The sequence below is a fragment of the Danio rerio genome, chromosome 4, assembly GCF_052040795.2.
Source record: "Danio rerio strain M-AB ecotype USA chromosome 4, GRCz13ab, whole genome shotgun sequence".
Classification (NCBI taxonomy): Eukaryota; Metazoa; Chordata; class Actinopteri; order Cypriniformes; family Danionidae; genus Danio; species Danio rerio.
Window position 1 is genome coordinate 79,011,653 of NC_141024.2, and position 13,570 is coordinate 79,025,222.

The 13,570-nt window shown below is 55.0% G+C and overlaps 1 protein-coding gene, 8 non-coding genes and 1 pseudogene across 9 annotated transcripts in view; 1 reads left to right on the forward strand and 9 right to left on the reverse strand.

Annotated features, from left to right (window-relative positions):
• Positions 1 to 13,570, forward strand: part of LOC137489621 (uncharacterized) — a 403,605-nt gene that overhangs the window by 180,148 nt on the left and 209,887 nt on the right. The window lies entirely within an intron of this gene.
• LOC141384038 (U1 spliceosomal RNA) lies at positions 877 to 1,040 on the reverse strand. Its single transcript, XR_015484978.1, has one exon. It is a non-coding gene; the product is annotated as a U1 spliceosomal RNA (small nuclear RNA).
• On the reverse strand, positions 2,430 to 2,593 carry LOC141384039 (U1 spliceosomal RNA). Its single transcript, XR_015484989.1, has one exon. It is a non-coding gene; the product is annotated as a U1 spliceosomal RNA (small nuclear RNA).
• LOC148682950 (U1 spliceosomal RNA) lies at positions 3,983 to 4,146 on the reverse strand. Its single transcript, XR_015944102.1, has one exon. It is a non-coding gene; the product is annotated as a U1 spliceosomal RNA (small nuclear RNA).
• On the reverse strand, positions 5,536 to 5,699 carry LOC141384158 (U1 spliceosomal RNA). The gene has a single exon (XR_015486588.1). It is a non-coding gene; the product is annotated as a U1 spliceosomal RNA (small nuclear RNA).
• LOC141384040 (U1 spliceosomal RNA) lies at positions 7,090 to 7,253 on the reverse strand. Its single transcript, XR_015485000.1, has one exon. It is a non-coding gene; the product is annotated as a U1 spliceosomal RNA (small nuclear RNA).
• Positions 8,644 to 8,807, reverse strand: LOC141384041 (U1 spliceosomal RNA). The gene has a single exon (XR_015485012.1). It is a non-coding gene; the product is annotated as a U1 spliceosomal RNA (small nuclear RNA).
• LOC141384042 (U1 spliceosomal RNA) lies at positions 10,197 to 10,360 on the reverse strand. Its single transcript, XR_015485023.1, has one exon. It is a non-coding gene; the product is annotated as a U1 spliceosomal RNA (small nuclear RNA).
• On the reverse strand, positions 11,750 to 11,913 carry LOC137489775 (U1 spliceosomal RNA). Its single transcript, XR_015484670.1, has one exon. It is a non-coding gene; the product is annotated as a U1 spliceosomal RNA (small nuclear RNA).
• On the reverse strand, positions 13,303 to 13,458 carry LOC141384171 (U1 spliceosomal RNA; annotated as a pseudogene).

Below are 13,570 nucleotides of genomic sequence, written 5' to 3' on the forward strand. Positions count from 1 at the left end.
TGATCAAACGACATAGCTTGAAGAAGACGACGGGATCTACAAACGTTCCGCAAAAGAACTTCACTGACGAAAGCGGAAGCGCTAACGAAACAACCTCCCGCTGCAAGCACCTTACATTCCTGGGACGGGAAACCACCGACGGCTGGCTGCGAAATTGCCTCTGGTTCAGATTGGTTTAGAACCGTCCCTCTACCCAAAACGCCACAGACGTCTGCAAAAGATTGCAGTTCTTGAAACAAAGTTACCTCTGATCCGAGCCGAAGCGTTCGCTTACTTAATGGCAGATAAAATGATGACCTTTCACACGGTCTGCATTCGTTCCGTCAGTAACAGCGGCAGGCCGGTAAAAATAAAATTCTGACATTCCACAGGGCACACTCGCTCGGCGGACAAAAGCCACCGGGGGCTCTCTTTGCGTGTTCCTTCACCTGGTCAAACCGCTTTGAGGGGGGACCTTTCGAGTAGTTTTCGGCGTCAGAACGGGCTCTTCTAGCGACGGGTGGGCAGGCCTTCCACAGGCGCGCGCGGCTCTACTGGAGCAAAAGAGGCTTGGCAAAGGACGAGGAAGAGAGGGAAGCGCCGCTCCAGCGAGAGGGTGCTCGCTGCAGAGCCATTTGAGGAGAGCTGAGCTCCAGCGAGGGGGAGCATGAGCTGTCGCTCCTCCTCCTGTAAGCTGTTTTAATGCGTACACCAACCCCACCCCTAACCCTACCCCCAGTGACATCACTCGTAGAAGAAGTGCAAAAAAGGTGGAGCTCAAGCTTAAGCTCCCCCTCGCTGGAGCTCAGCTCTCCTCAAATGGCTCTGCAGCGAGCACCACTTGGCTCCAGCCGGGTCCGACGCTACCGCCTGAGCTCTGTCTTGAACCACTGTGCTCAGGGGAGAGCGCGAACGCAGTCCCCCACTACCAGAAATTATGCAGTCGAGATTCCCACATTTGGGGAATTCGCAGGGGTCAGCGTGGCCGGAGTGCAATGGCCAAGCCTCGCCCTGGGTGAACCACCTTCTTGATCATGGTATCTCCCCTGCCAGGTAAGTATGAGTTGCCGGGCGGCGCAAATGGCAGCCGCCGTTTTCTATCGGCCGTACTCCAGGGCGGTGATGCCCAGCCACCGAGCATGGGGAATGGGCCAGCAACCCCTGTCTCCTGACGGCGCTGTACTTGCAGCAGACGTGCCTGTGCCTGCAAACCACTCGCTAGTAACTGTGGCAACGCATGAAGAGTTTGAGCTTCCTCCAGATGCTTGCTTTGTGTTTTGTCATCAGTTGGGGCTGCCAACACATGGATTCCACCGGACGCACTCGACCTGGGGATAACAGACCCTCTATGGGGGGAGGGGAGGGGATCCTCCTGTTCTTTCTTTCTTTTCCTCCATCTGTTTTCTTTCTCTACAGATGCCGTTTTTCTCTGCTTAGTTTCTGATTTGGTCTATTTGGACATGTCGACCTCCTGCTTTGCTGCGGTTCGGACCGCCTTTGCCTAGAGCTCCGTGCTTTGCACTCTTGCCTTGTATGTTTTGTGTCCTGTTTTCTCACGTCAGCCTATCAGCACAGTGCTCAAACGACATAGCTTGAAGAAGACGAGGGGATCTACAAACGTTCCGCAAAAGAACTTCACTGACGAAAGCGGAAGCGCTAACGAAACAACCTCCCGCTGCAAGCACCTTACATTCCTGGGACGGGAAACCACCGACGGCTGGCTGCGAAATTGCCTCTGGTTCAGATTGGTTTAGAACCGTCCCTCTGCCCAAAAGGCCACAGACGTCTGCAAAAGATTGCAGTTCTTGAAACAAAGTTACCTCTGATCCGAGCAGAAGCGTTCGCTTACTTAATGGCAGATAAAATGATGACCTTTCACACGGTCTGCATTCGTTCCGTCAGTAACAGCGGCAGGCCGGTAAAAATAAAATTCTGACATTCCACAGGGCACACTCGCTTGGCGGACAAAAGCCACCGGGGGCTCTCTTTGCGTGTTCCTTCACCTGGTCAAACCGCTTTGAGGGGGGACCTTCGAGTAGTTTTCGGCGTCAGAACAGACTCTTCTAGCGACGGGTGGGCAGGCCTTCCACAGGCGCGCGCGGCTCTACTGGAGCAAAAGAGGCTTGGCAGAGGACGAGGAAGAGAGGGAAGCGCCGCTCCAGCGAGGGGGTGCTCGCTGCAGAGCCATTCGAGGAGAGCTGAGCTCCAGCGAGGGGGAGCATGAGCTGTCGCTCCTCCTCCTGTAAGCTGTTTTAATGCGTACACCAACCCCACCCCTAACCTTACCCCCAGTGACATCACTCGTAGAAGAAGTGCAAAAAAGGTGGAGCTCAAGCTTAAGCTCCCCCTCGCTGGAGCTCAGCTCTCCTCAAATGGCTCTGCAGCGAGCACCACTTGGCTCCAGCCGGGTCCGACGCTACCGCCTGAGCTCTGTCTTGAACCACTGTGCTCAGGGGAGAGCGCGAACGCAGTCCCCCACTACCAGAAATTATGCAGTCGAGATTCCCACATTTGGGGAATTCGCAGGGGTCAGCGTGGCCGGAGTGCAATGGCCAAGCCTCGCCCTGGGTGAACCACCTTCTTGATCATGGTATCTCCCCTGCCAGGTAAGTATGAGTTGCCGGGCGGCGCAAATGGCAGCCGCCGTTTTCTATCGGCCGTACTCCAGGGCGGTGATACCCAGCCACCGAGCATGGGGAATGGGCCAGCAACCCCTGTCTCCTGACGGCGCTGTACTTGCAGCAGACGTGCCTGTGCCTGCAAACCACTCGCTAGTAACTGTGGCAACGCATGAAGAGTTTGAGCTTCCTCCAGATGCTTGCTTTGTGTTTTGTCATCAGTTGGGGCTGCCAACACATGGATTCCACCGGACGCACTCGACCTGGGGATAACAGACCCTCTATGGGGGGAGGGGAGGGGATCCTCCTGTTCTTTCTTTCTTTTCCTCCATCTGTTTTCTTTCTCTACAGATGCCGTTTTTCTCTGCTTAGTTTCTGATTTGGTCTATTTGGACATGTCGACCTCCTGCTTTGCTGCGGTTCGGACCGCCTTTGCCTAGAGCTCCGTGCTTTGCACTCTTGCCTTGTATGTTTTGTGTCCTGTTTTCTCACGTCAGCCTATCAGCACAGTGCTCAAACGACATAGCTTGAAGAAGACGAGGGGATCTACAAACGTTCCGCAAAAGAACTTCACTGACGAAAGCGGAAGCGCTAACGAAACAACCTCCCGCTGCAAGCACCTTACATTCCTGGGACGGGAAACCACCGACGGCTGGCTGCGAAATTGCCTGTGGTTCAGATTGGTTTAGAACCGTCCCTCTGCCCAAAAGGCCACAGACGTCTGCAAAAGATTGCAGTTCTTGAAACAAAGTTACCTCTGATCCGAGCAGAAGCGTTCGCTTACTTAATGGCAGATAAAATGATGACCTTTCACACGGTCTGCATTCGTTCCGTCAGTAACAGCGGCAGGCCGGTAAAAATAAAATTCTGACATTCCACAGGGCACACTCGCTTGGCGGACAAAAGCCACCGGGGGCTCTCTTTGCGTGTTCCTTCACCTGGTCAAACCGCTTTGAGGGGGGACCTTCGAGTAGTTTTCGGCGTCAGAACAGACTCTTCTAGCGACGGGTGGGCAGGCCTTCCACAGGCGCGCGCGGCTCTACTGGAGCAAAAGAGGCTTGGCAGAGGACGAGGAAGAGAGGGAAGCGCCGCTCCAGCGAGGGGGTGCTCGCTGCAGAGCCATTCGAGGAGAGCTGAGCTCCAGCGAGGGGGAGCATGAGCTGTCGCTCCTCCTCCTGTAAGCTGTTTTAATGCGTACACCAACCCCACCCCTAACCTTACCCCCAGTGACATCACTCGTAGAAGAAGTGCAAAAAAGGTGGAGCTCAAGCTTAAGCTCCCCCTCGCTGGAGCTCAGCTCTCCTCAAATGGCTCTGCAGCGAGCACCACTTGGCTCCAGCCGGGTCCGACGCTACCGCCTGAGCTCTGTCTTGAACCACTGTGCTCAGGGGAGAGCGCGAACGCAGTCCCCCACTACCAGAAATTATGCAGTCGAGATTCCCACATTTGGGGAATTCGCAGGGGTCAGCGTGGCCGGAGTGCAATGGCCAAGCCTCGCCCTGAGTGAACCAACTTCTTGATCATGGTATCTCCCCTGCCAGGTAAGTATGAGTTGCCGGGCGGCGCAAATGGCAGCCGCCGTTTTCTATCGGCCGTACTCCAGGGCGGTGATGCCCAGCCACCGAGCATGGGGAATGGGCCAGCAACCCCTGTCTCCTGACGGCGCTGTACTTGCAGCAGACGTGCCTGTGCCTGCAAACCACTCGCTAGTAACTGTGGCAACGCATGAAGAGTTTGAGCTTCCTCCAGATGCTTGCTTTGTGTTTTGTCATCAGTTGGGGCTGCCAACACATGGATTCCACCGGACGCACTCGACCTGGGGATAACAGACCCTCTATGGGGGGAGGGGAGGGGATCCTCCTGTTCTTTCTTTCTTTTCCTCCATCTGTTTTCTTTCTCTACAGATGCCGTTTTTCTCTGCTTAGTTTCTGATTTGGTCTATTTGGACATGTCGACCTCCTGCTTTGCTGCGGTTCGGACCGCCTTTGCCTAGAGCTCCGTGCTTTGCACTCTTGCCTTGTATGTTTTGTGTCCTGTTTTCTCACGTCAGCCTATCAGCACAGTGCTCAAACGACATAGCTTGAAGAAGACGAGGGGATCTACAAACGTTCCGCAAAAGAACTTCACTGACGAAAGCGGAAGCGCTAACGAAACAACCTCCCGCTGCAAGCACCTTACATTCCTGGGACGGGAAACCACCGACGGCTGGCTGCGAAATTGCCTGTGGTTCAGATTGGTTTAGAACCGTCCCTCTGCCCAAAAGGCCACAGACGTCTGCAAAAGATTGCAGTTCTTGAAACAAAGTTACCTCTGATCCGAGCAGAAGCGTTCGCTTACTTAATGGCAGATAAAATGATGACCTTTCACACGGTCTGCATTCGTTCCGTCAGTAACAGCGGCAGGCCGGTAAAAATAAAATTCTGACATTCCACAGGGCACACTCGCTTGGCGGACAAAAGCCACCGGGGGCTCTCTTTGCGTGTTCCTTCACCTGGTCAAACCGCTTTGAGGGGGGACCTTCGAGTAGTTTTCGGCGTCAGAACAGACTCTTCTAGCGACGGGTGGGCAGGCCTTCCACAGGCGCGCGCGGCTCTACTGGAGCAAAAGAGGCTTGGCAGAGGACGAGGAAGAGAGGGAAGCGCCGCTCCAGCGAGGGGGTGCTCGCTGCAGAGCCATTCGAGGAGAGCTGAGCTCCAGCGAGGGGGAGCATGAGCTGTCGCTCCTCCTCCTGTAAGCTGTTTTAATGCGTACACCAACCCCACCCCTAACCCTACCCCCAGTGACATCACTCGTAGAAGAAGTGCAAAAAAGGTGGAGCTCAAGCTTAAGCTCCCCCTCGCTGGAGCTCAGCTCTCCTCAAATGGCTCTGCAGCGAGCACCACTTGGCTCCAGCCAGGTCCGACGCTACCGCCTGAGCTCTGTCTTGAACCACTGTGCTCAGGGGAGAGCGCGAACGCAGTCCCCTACTACCAGAAATTATGCAGTCGAGATTCCCACATTTGGGGAATTCGCAGGGGTCAGCGTGGCCGGAGTGCAATGGCCAAGCCTCGCCCTGGGTGAACCACCTTCTTGATCAAGGTATCTCCCCTGTCAGGTAAGTATGAGTTGCCGGGTGGCGCAAATGGCAGCTGCCGTTTTCTATCGGCCGTACTCCAGGGCGGTGATGCCCAGCCACCGAGCATGGGGAATGGGCCAGCAACCCCTGTCTCCTGACGGCGCTGTACTTGCAGCAGACGTGCCTGTGCCTGCAAACCACTCGCTAGTAACTGTGGCAACGCATGAAGAGTTTGAGCTTCCTCCAGATGCTTGCTTTATGTTTTGTCATCAGTTGGGGCTGCCAACACATGGATTCCACCGGACGCACTCGATCTAGGCATAACAGACCCTCTATGGGGGGAGGGGAGGGGATCCTCCTGTTCTTTCTTTCTTTTCCTCCATCTGTTTTCTTTCTCTACAGATGCCGTTTTTCTCTGCTTAGTTTCTGATTTGGTCTATTTGGACATGTCGACCTCCTGCTTTGCTGCGGTTCGGACCGCCTTTGCCTAGAGCTCCGTGCTTTGCACTCTTGCCTTGTATGTTTTGTGTCCTGTTTTCTTACGTCAGCCTATCAGCACAGTGATCAAACGACATAGCTTGAAGAAGACGACGGGATCTACAAACGTTCCGCAAAAGAACTTCACTGACGAAAGCGGAAGCGCTAACGAAACAACCTCCCGCTGCAAGCACCTTACATTCCTGGGACGGGAAACCACCGACGGCTGGCTGCGAAATTGCCTCTGGTTCAGATTGGTTTAGAACCGTCCCTCTACCCAAAACGCCACAGACGTCTGCAAAAGATTGCAGTTCTTGAAACAAAGTTACCTCTGATCCGAGCCGAAGCGTTCGCTTACTTAATGGCAGATAAAATGATGACCTTTCACACGGTCTGCATTCGTTCCGTCAGTAACAGCGGCAGGCCGGTAAAAATAAAATTCTGACATTCCACAGGGCACACTCGCTCGGCGGACAAAAGCCACCGGGGGCTCTCTTTGCGTGTTCCTTCACCTGGTCAAACCGCTTTGAGGGGGGACCTTTCGAGTAGTTTTCGGCGTCAGAACGGGCTCTTCTAGCGACGGGTGGGCAGGCCTTCCACAGGCGCGCGCGGCTCTACTGGAGCAAAAGAGGCTTGGCAAAGGACGAGGAAGAGAGGGAAGCGCCGCTCCAGCGAGAGGGTGCTCGCTGCAGAGCCATTTGAGGAGAGCTGAGCTCCAGCGAGGGGGAGCATGAGCTGTCGCTCCTCCTCCTGTAAGCTGTTTTAATGCGTACACCAACCCCACCCCTAACCCTACCCCCAGTGACATCACTCGTAGAAGAAGTGCAAAAAAGGTGGAGCTCAAGCTTAAGCTCCCCCTCGCTGGAGCTCAGCTCTCCTCAAATGGCTCTGCAGCGAGCACCACTTGGCTCCAGCCGGGTCCGACGCTACCGCCTGAGCTCTGTCTTGAACCACTGTGCTCAGGGGAGAGCGCGAACGCAGTCCCCCACTACCAGAAATTATGCAGTCGAGATTCCCACATTTGGGGAATTCGCAGGGGTCAGCGTGGCCGGAGTGCAATGGCCAAGCCTCGCCCTGGGTGAACCACCTTCTTGATCATGGTATCTCCCCTGCCAGGTAAGTATGAGTTGCCGGGCGGCGCAAATGGCAGCCGCCGTTTTCTATCGGCCGTACTCCAGGGCGGTGATGCCCAGCCACCGAGCATGGGGAATGGGCCAGCAACCCCTGTCTCCTGACGGCGCTGTACTTGCAGCAGACGTGCCTGTGCCTGCAAACCACTCGCTAGTAACTGTGGCAACGCATGAAGAGTTTGAGCTTCCTCCAGATGCTTGCTTTGTGTTTTGTCATCAGTTGGGGCTGCCAACACATGGATTCCACCGGACGCACTCGACCTGGGGATAACAGACCCTCTATGGGGGGAGGGGAGGGGATCCTCCTGTTCTTTCTTTCTTTTCCTCCATCTGTTTTCTTTCTCTACAGATGCCGTTTTTCTCTGCTTAGTTTCTGATTTGGTCTATTTGGACATGTCGACCTCCTGCTTTGCTGCGGTTCGGACCGCCTTTGCCTAGAGCTCCGTGCTTTGCACTCTTGCCTTGTATGTTTTGTGTCCTGTTTTCTTACGTCAGCCTATCAGCACAGTGATCAAACGACATAGCTTGAAGAAGACGACGGGATCTACAAACGTTCCGCAAAAGAACTTCACTGACGAAAGCGGAAGCGCTAACGAAACAACCTCCCGCTGCAAGCACCTTACATTCCTGGGACGGGAAACCACCGACGGCTGGCTGCGAAATTGCCTCTGGTTCAGATTGGTTTAGAACCGTCCCTCTACCCAAAACGCCACAGACGTCTGCAAAAGATTGCAGTTCTTGAAACAAAGTTACCTCTGATCCGAGCCGAAGCGTTCGCTTACTTAATGGCAGATAAAATGATGACCTTTCACACGGTCTGCATTCGTTCCGTCAGTAACAGCGGCAGGCCGGTAAAAATAAAATTCTGACATTCCACAGGGCACACTCGCTCGGCGGACAAAAGCCACCGGGGGCTCTCTTTGCGTGTTCCTTCACCTGGTCAAACCGCTTTGAGGGGGGACCTTTCGAGTAGTTTTCGGCGTCAGAACGGGCTCTTCTAGCGACGGGTGGGCAGGCCTTCCACAGGCGCGCGCGGCTCTACTGGAGCAAAAGAGGCTTGGCAAAGGACGAGGAAGAGAGGGAAGCGCCGCTCCAGCGAGAGGGTGCTCGCTGCAGAGCCATTTGAGGAGAGCTGAGCTCCAGCGAGGGGGAGCATGAGCTGTCGCTCCTCCTCCTGTAAGCTGTTTTAATGCGTACACCAACCCCACCCCTAACCCTACCCCCAGTGACATCACTCGTAGAAGAAGTGCAAAAAAGGTGGAGCTCAAGCTTAAGCTCCCCCTCGCTGGAGCTCAGCTCTCCTCAAATGGCTCTGCAGCGAGCACCACTTGGCTCCAGCCGGGTCCGACGCTACCGCCTGAGCTCTGTCTTGAACCACTGTGCTCAGGGGAGAGCGCGAACGCAGTCCCCCACTACCAGAAATTATGCAGTCGAGATTCCCACATTTGGGGAATTCGCAGGGGTCAGCGTGGCCGGAGTGCAATGGCCAAGCCTCGCCCTGGGTGAACCACCTTCTTGATCATGGTATCTCCCCTGCCAGGTAAGTATGAGTTGCCGGGCGGCGCAAATGGCAGCCGCCGTTTTCTATCGGCCGTACTCCAGGGCGGTGATGCCCAGCCACCGAGCATGGGGAATGGGCCAGCAACCCCTGTCTCCTGACGGCGCTGTACTTGCAGCAGACGTGCCTGTGCCTGCAAACCACTCGCTAGTAACTGTGGCAACGCATGAAGAGTTTGAGCTTCCTCCAGATGCTTGCTTTGTGTTTTGTCATCAGTTGGGGCTGCCAACACATGGATTCCACCGGACGCACTCGACCTGGGGATAACAGACCCTCTATGGGGGGAGGGGAGGGGATCCTCCTGTTCTTTCTTTCTTTTCCTCCATCTGTTTTCTTTCTCTACAGATGCCGTTTTTCTCTGCTTAGTTTCTGATTTGGTCTATTTGGACATGTCGACCTCCTGCTTTGCTGCGGTTCGGACCGCCTTTGCCTAGAGCTCCGTGCTTTGCACTCTTGCCTTGTATGTTTTGTGTCCTGTTTTCTCACGTCAGCCTATCAGCACAGTGCTCAAACGACATAGCTTGAAGAAGACGAGGGGATCTACAAACGTTCCGCAAAAGAACTTCACTGACGAAAGCGGAAGCGCTAACGAAACAACCTCCCGCTGCAAGCACCTTACATTCCTGGGACGGGAAACCACCGACGGCTGGCTGCGAAATTGCCTGTGGTTCAGATTGGTTTAGAACCGTCCCTCTGCCCAAAAGGCCACAGACCTCTGCAAAAGATTGCAGTTCTTGAAACAAAGTTACCTCTGATCCGAGCAGAAGCGTTCGCTTACTTAATGGCAGATAAAATGATGACCTTTCACACGGTCTGCATTCGTTCCGTCAGTAACAGCGGCAGGCCGGTAAAAATAAAATTCTGACATTCCACAGGGCACACTCGCTTGGCGGACAAAAGCCACCGGGGGCTCTCTTTGCGTGTTCCTTCACCTGGTCAAACCGCTTTGAGGGGGGACCTTCGAGTAGTTTTCGGCGTCAGAACAGACTCTTCTAGCGACGGGTGGGCAGGCCTTCCACAGGCGCGCGCGGCTCTACTGGAGCAAAAGAGGCTTGGCAGAGGACGAGGAAGAGAGGGAAGCGCCGCTCCAGCGAGGGGGTGCTCGCTGCAGAGCCATTCGAGGAGAGCTGAGCTCCAGCGAGGGGGAGCATGAGCTGTCGCTCCTCCTCCTGTAAGCTGTTTTAATGCGTACACCAACCCCACCCCTAACCCTACCCCCAGTGACATCACTCGTAGAAGAAGTGCAAAAAAGGTGGAGCTCAAGCTTAAGCTCCCCCTCGCTGGAGCTCAGCTCTCCTCAAATGGCTCTGCAGCGAGCACCACTTGGCTCCAGCCGGGTCCGACGCTACCGCCTGAGCTCTGTCTTGAACCACTGTGCTCAGGGGAGAGCGCGAACGCAGTCCCCCACTACCAGAAATTATGCAGTCGAGATTCCCACATTTGGGGAATTCGCAGGGGTCAGCGTGGCCGGAGTGCAATGGCCAAGCCTCGCCCTGGGTGAACCACCTTCTTGATCATGGTATCTCCCCTGCCAGGTAAGTATGAGTTGCCGGGCGGCGCAAATGGCAGCCGCCGTTTTCTATCGGCCGTACTCCAGGGCGGTGATGCCCAGCCACCGAGCATGGGGAATGGGCCAGCAACCCCTGTCTCCTGACGGCGCTGTACTTGCAGCAGACGTGCCTGTGCCTGCAAACCACTCGCTAGTAACTGTGGCAACGCATGAAGAGTTTGAGCTTCCTCCAGATGCTTGCTTTGTGTTTTGTCATCAGTTGGGGCTGCCAACACATGGATTCCACCGGACGCACTCGACCTGGGGATAACAGACCCTCTATGGGGGGAGGGGAGGGGATCCTCCTGTTCTTTCTTTCTTTTCCTCCATCTGTTTTCTTTCTCTACAGATGCCGTTTTTCTCTGCTTAGTTTCTGATTTGGTCTATTTGGACATGTCGACCTCCTGCTTTGCTGCGGTTCGGACCGCCTTTGCCTAGAGCTCCGTGCTTTGCACTCTTGCCTTGTATGTTTTGTGTCCTGTTTTCTTACGTCAGCCTATCAGCACAGTGATCAAACGACATAGCTTGAAGAAGACGACGGGATCTACAAACGTTCCGCAAAAGAACTTCACTGACGAAAGCGGAAGCGCTAACGAAACAACCTCCCGCTGCAAGCACCTTACATTCCTGGGACGGGAAACCACCGACGGCTGGCTGCGAAATTGCCTGTGGTTCAGATTGGTTTAGAACCGTCCCTCTGCCCAAAAGGCCACAGACGTCTGCAAAAGATTGCAGTTCTTGAAACAAAGTTACCTCTGATCCGAGCAGAAGCGTTCGCTTACTTAATGGCAGATAAAATGATGACCTTTCACACGGTCTGCATTCGTTCCGTCAGTAACAGCGGCAGGCCGGTAAAAATAAAATTCTGACATTCCACAGGGCACACTCGCTTGGCGGACAAAAGCCACCGGGGGCTCTCTTTGCGTGTTCCTTCACCTGGTCAAACCGCTTTGAGGGGGGACCTTCGAGTAGTTTTCGGCGTCAGAACAGACTCTTCTAGCGACGGGTGGGCAGGCCTTCCACAGGCGCGCGCGGCTCTACTGGAGCAAAAGAGGCTTGGCAGAGGACGAGGAAGAGAGGGAAGCGCCGCTCCAGCGAGGGGGTGCTCGCTGCAGAGCCATTCGAGGAGAGCTGAGCTCCAGCGAGGGGGAGCATGAGCTGTCGCTCCTCCTCCTGTAAGCTGTTTTAATGCGTACACCAACCCCACCCCTAACCCTACCCCCAGTGACATCACTCGTAGAAGAAGTGCAAAAAAGGTGGAGCTCAAGCTTAAGCTCCCCCTCGCTGGAGCTCAGCTCTCCTCAAATGGCTCTGCAGCGAGCACCACTTGGCTCCAGCCGGGTCCGACGCTACCGCCTGAGCTCTGTCTTGAACCACTGTGCTCAGGGGAGAGCGCGAACGCAGTCCCCCACTACCAGAAATTATGCAGTCGAGATTCCCACATTTGGGGAATTCGCAGGGGTCAGCGTGGCCGGAGTGCAATGGCCAAGCCTCACCCTGGGTGAACCACCTTCTTGATCATGGTATCTCCCCTGCCAGGTAAGTATGAGTTGCCGGGCGGCGCAAATGGCAGCCGCCGTTTTCTATCGGCCGTACTCCAGGGCGGTGATGCCCAGCCACCGAGCATGGGGAATGGGCCAGCAACCCCTGTCTCCTGACGGCGCTGTACTTGCAGCAGACGTGCCTGTGCCTGCAAACCACTCGCTAGTAACTGTGGCAACGCATGAAGAGTTTGAGCTTCCTCCAGATGCTTGCTTTGTGTTTTGTCATCAGTTGGGGCTGCCAACACATGGATTCCACCGGACGCACTCGACCTGGGGATAACAGACCCTCTATGGGGGGAGGGGAGGGGATCCTCCTGTTCTTTCTTTCTTTTCCTCCATCTGTTTTCTTTCTCTACAGATGCCGTTTTTCTCTGCTTAGTTTCTGATTTGGTCTATTTGGACATGTCGACCTCCTGCTTTGCTGCGGTTCGGACCGCCTTTGCCTAGAGCTCCGTGCTTTGCACTCTTGCCTTGTATGTTTTGTGTCCTGTTTTCTCACGTCAGCCTATCAGCACAGTGCTCAAACGACATAGCTTGAAGAAGACGAGGGGATCTACAAACGTTCCGCAAAAGAACTTCACTGACGAAAGCGGAAGCGCTAACGAAACAACCTCCCGCTGCAAGCACCTTACATTCCTGGGACGGGAAACCACCGACGGCTGGCTGCGAAATTGCCTGTGGTTCAGATTGGTTTAGAACCGTCCCTCTGCCCAAAAGGCCACAGACGTCTGCAAAAGATTGCAGTTCTTGAAACAAAGTTACCTCTGATCCGAGCAGAAGCGTTCGCTTACTTAATGGCAGATAAAATGATGACCTTTCACACGGTCTGCATTCGTTCCGTCAGTAACAGCGGCAGGCCGGTAAAAATAAAATTCTGACATTCCACAGGGCACACTCGCTTGGCGGACAAAAGCCACCGGGGGCCCTCTTTGCGTGTTCCTTCACCTGGTCAAACCGCTTTGAGGGGGGACCTTCGAGTAGTTTTCGGCGTCAGAACAGACTCTTCTAGCGACGGGTGGGCAGGCCTTCCACAGGCGCGCGCGGCTCTACTGGAGCAAAAGAGGCTTGGCAGAGGACGAGGAAGAGAGGGAAGCGCCGCTCCAGCGAGGGGGTGCTCGCTGCAGAGCCATTCGAGGAGAGCTGAGCTCCAGCGAGGGGGAGCATGAGCTGTCGCTCCTCCTCCTGTAAGCTGTTTTAATGCGTACACCAACCCCACCCCTAACCCTACCCCCAGTGACATCACTCGTAGAAGAAGTGCAAAAAAGGTGGAGCTCAAGCTTAAGCTCCCCCTCGCTGGAGCTCAGCTCTCCTCAAATGGCTCTGCAGCGAGCACCACTTGGCTCCAGCCGGGTCCGACGCTACCGCCTGAGCTCTGTCTTGAACCACTGTGCTCAGGGGAGAGCGCGAACGCAGTCCCCCACTACCAGAAATTATGCAGTCGAGATTCCCACATTTGGGGAATTCGCAGACATCTGCCCACTGAACGTGCAATGTAAACTGTAGACTGTAGACTCTTGTCCAATGAAAAACCGCGATTGTCTACAGTTTGATTAGACCCTGGGCCAATCGGAGGGCTGCATTGTCTAAAGTTTCAAATCACGGCCAATCAGCGCTGAGGATTTTCTAAAGTTTCTCTCGCTCTGGACGCTCACAATTTATC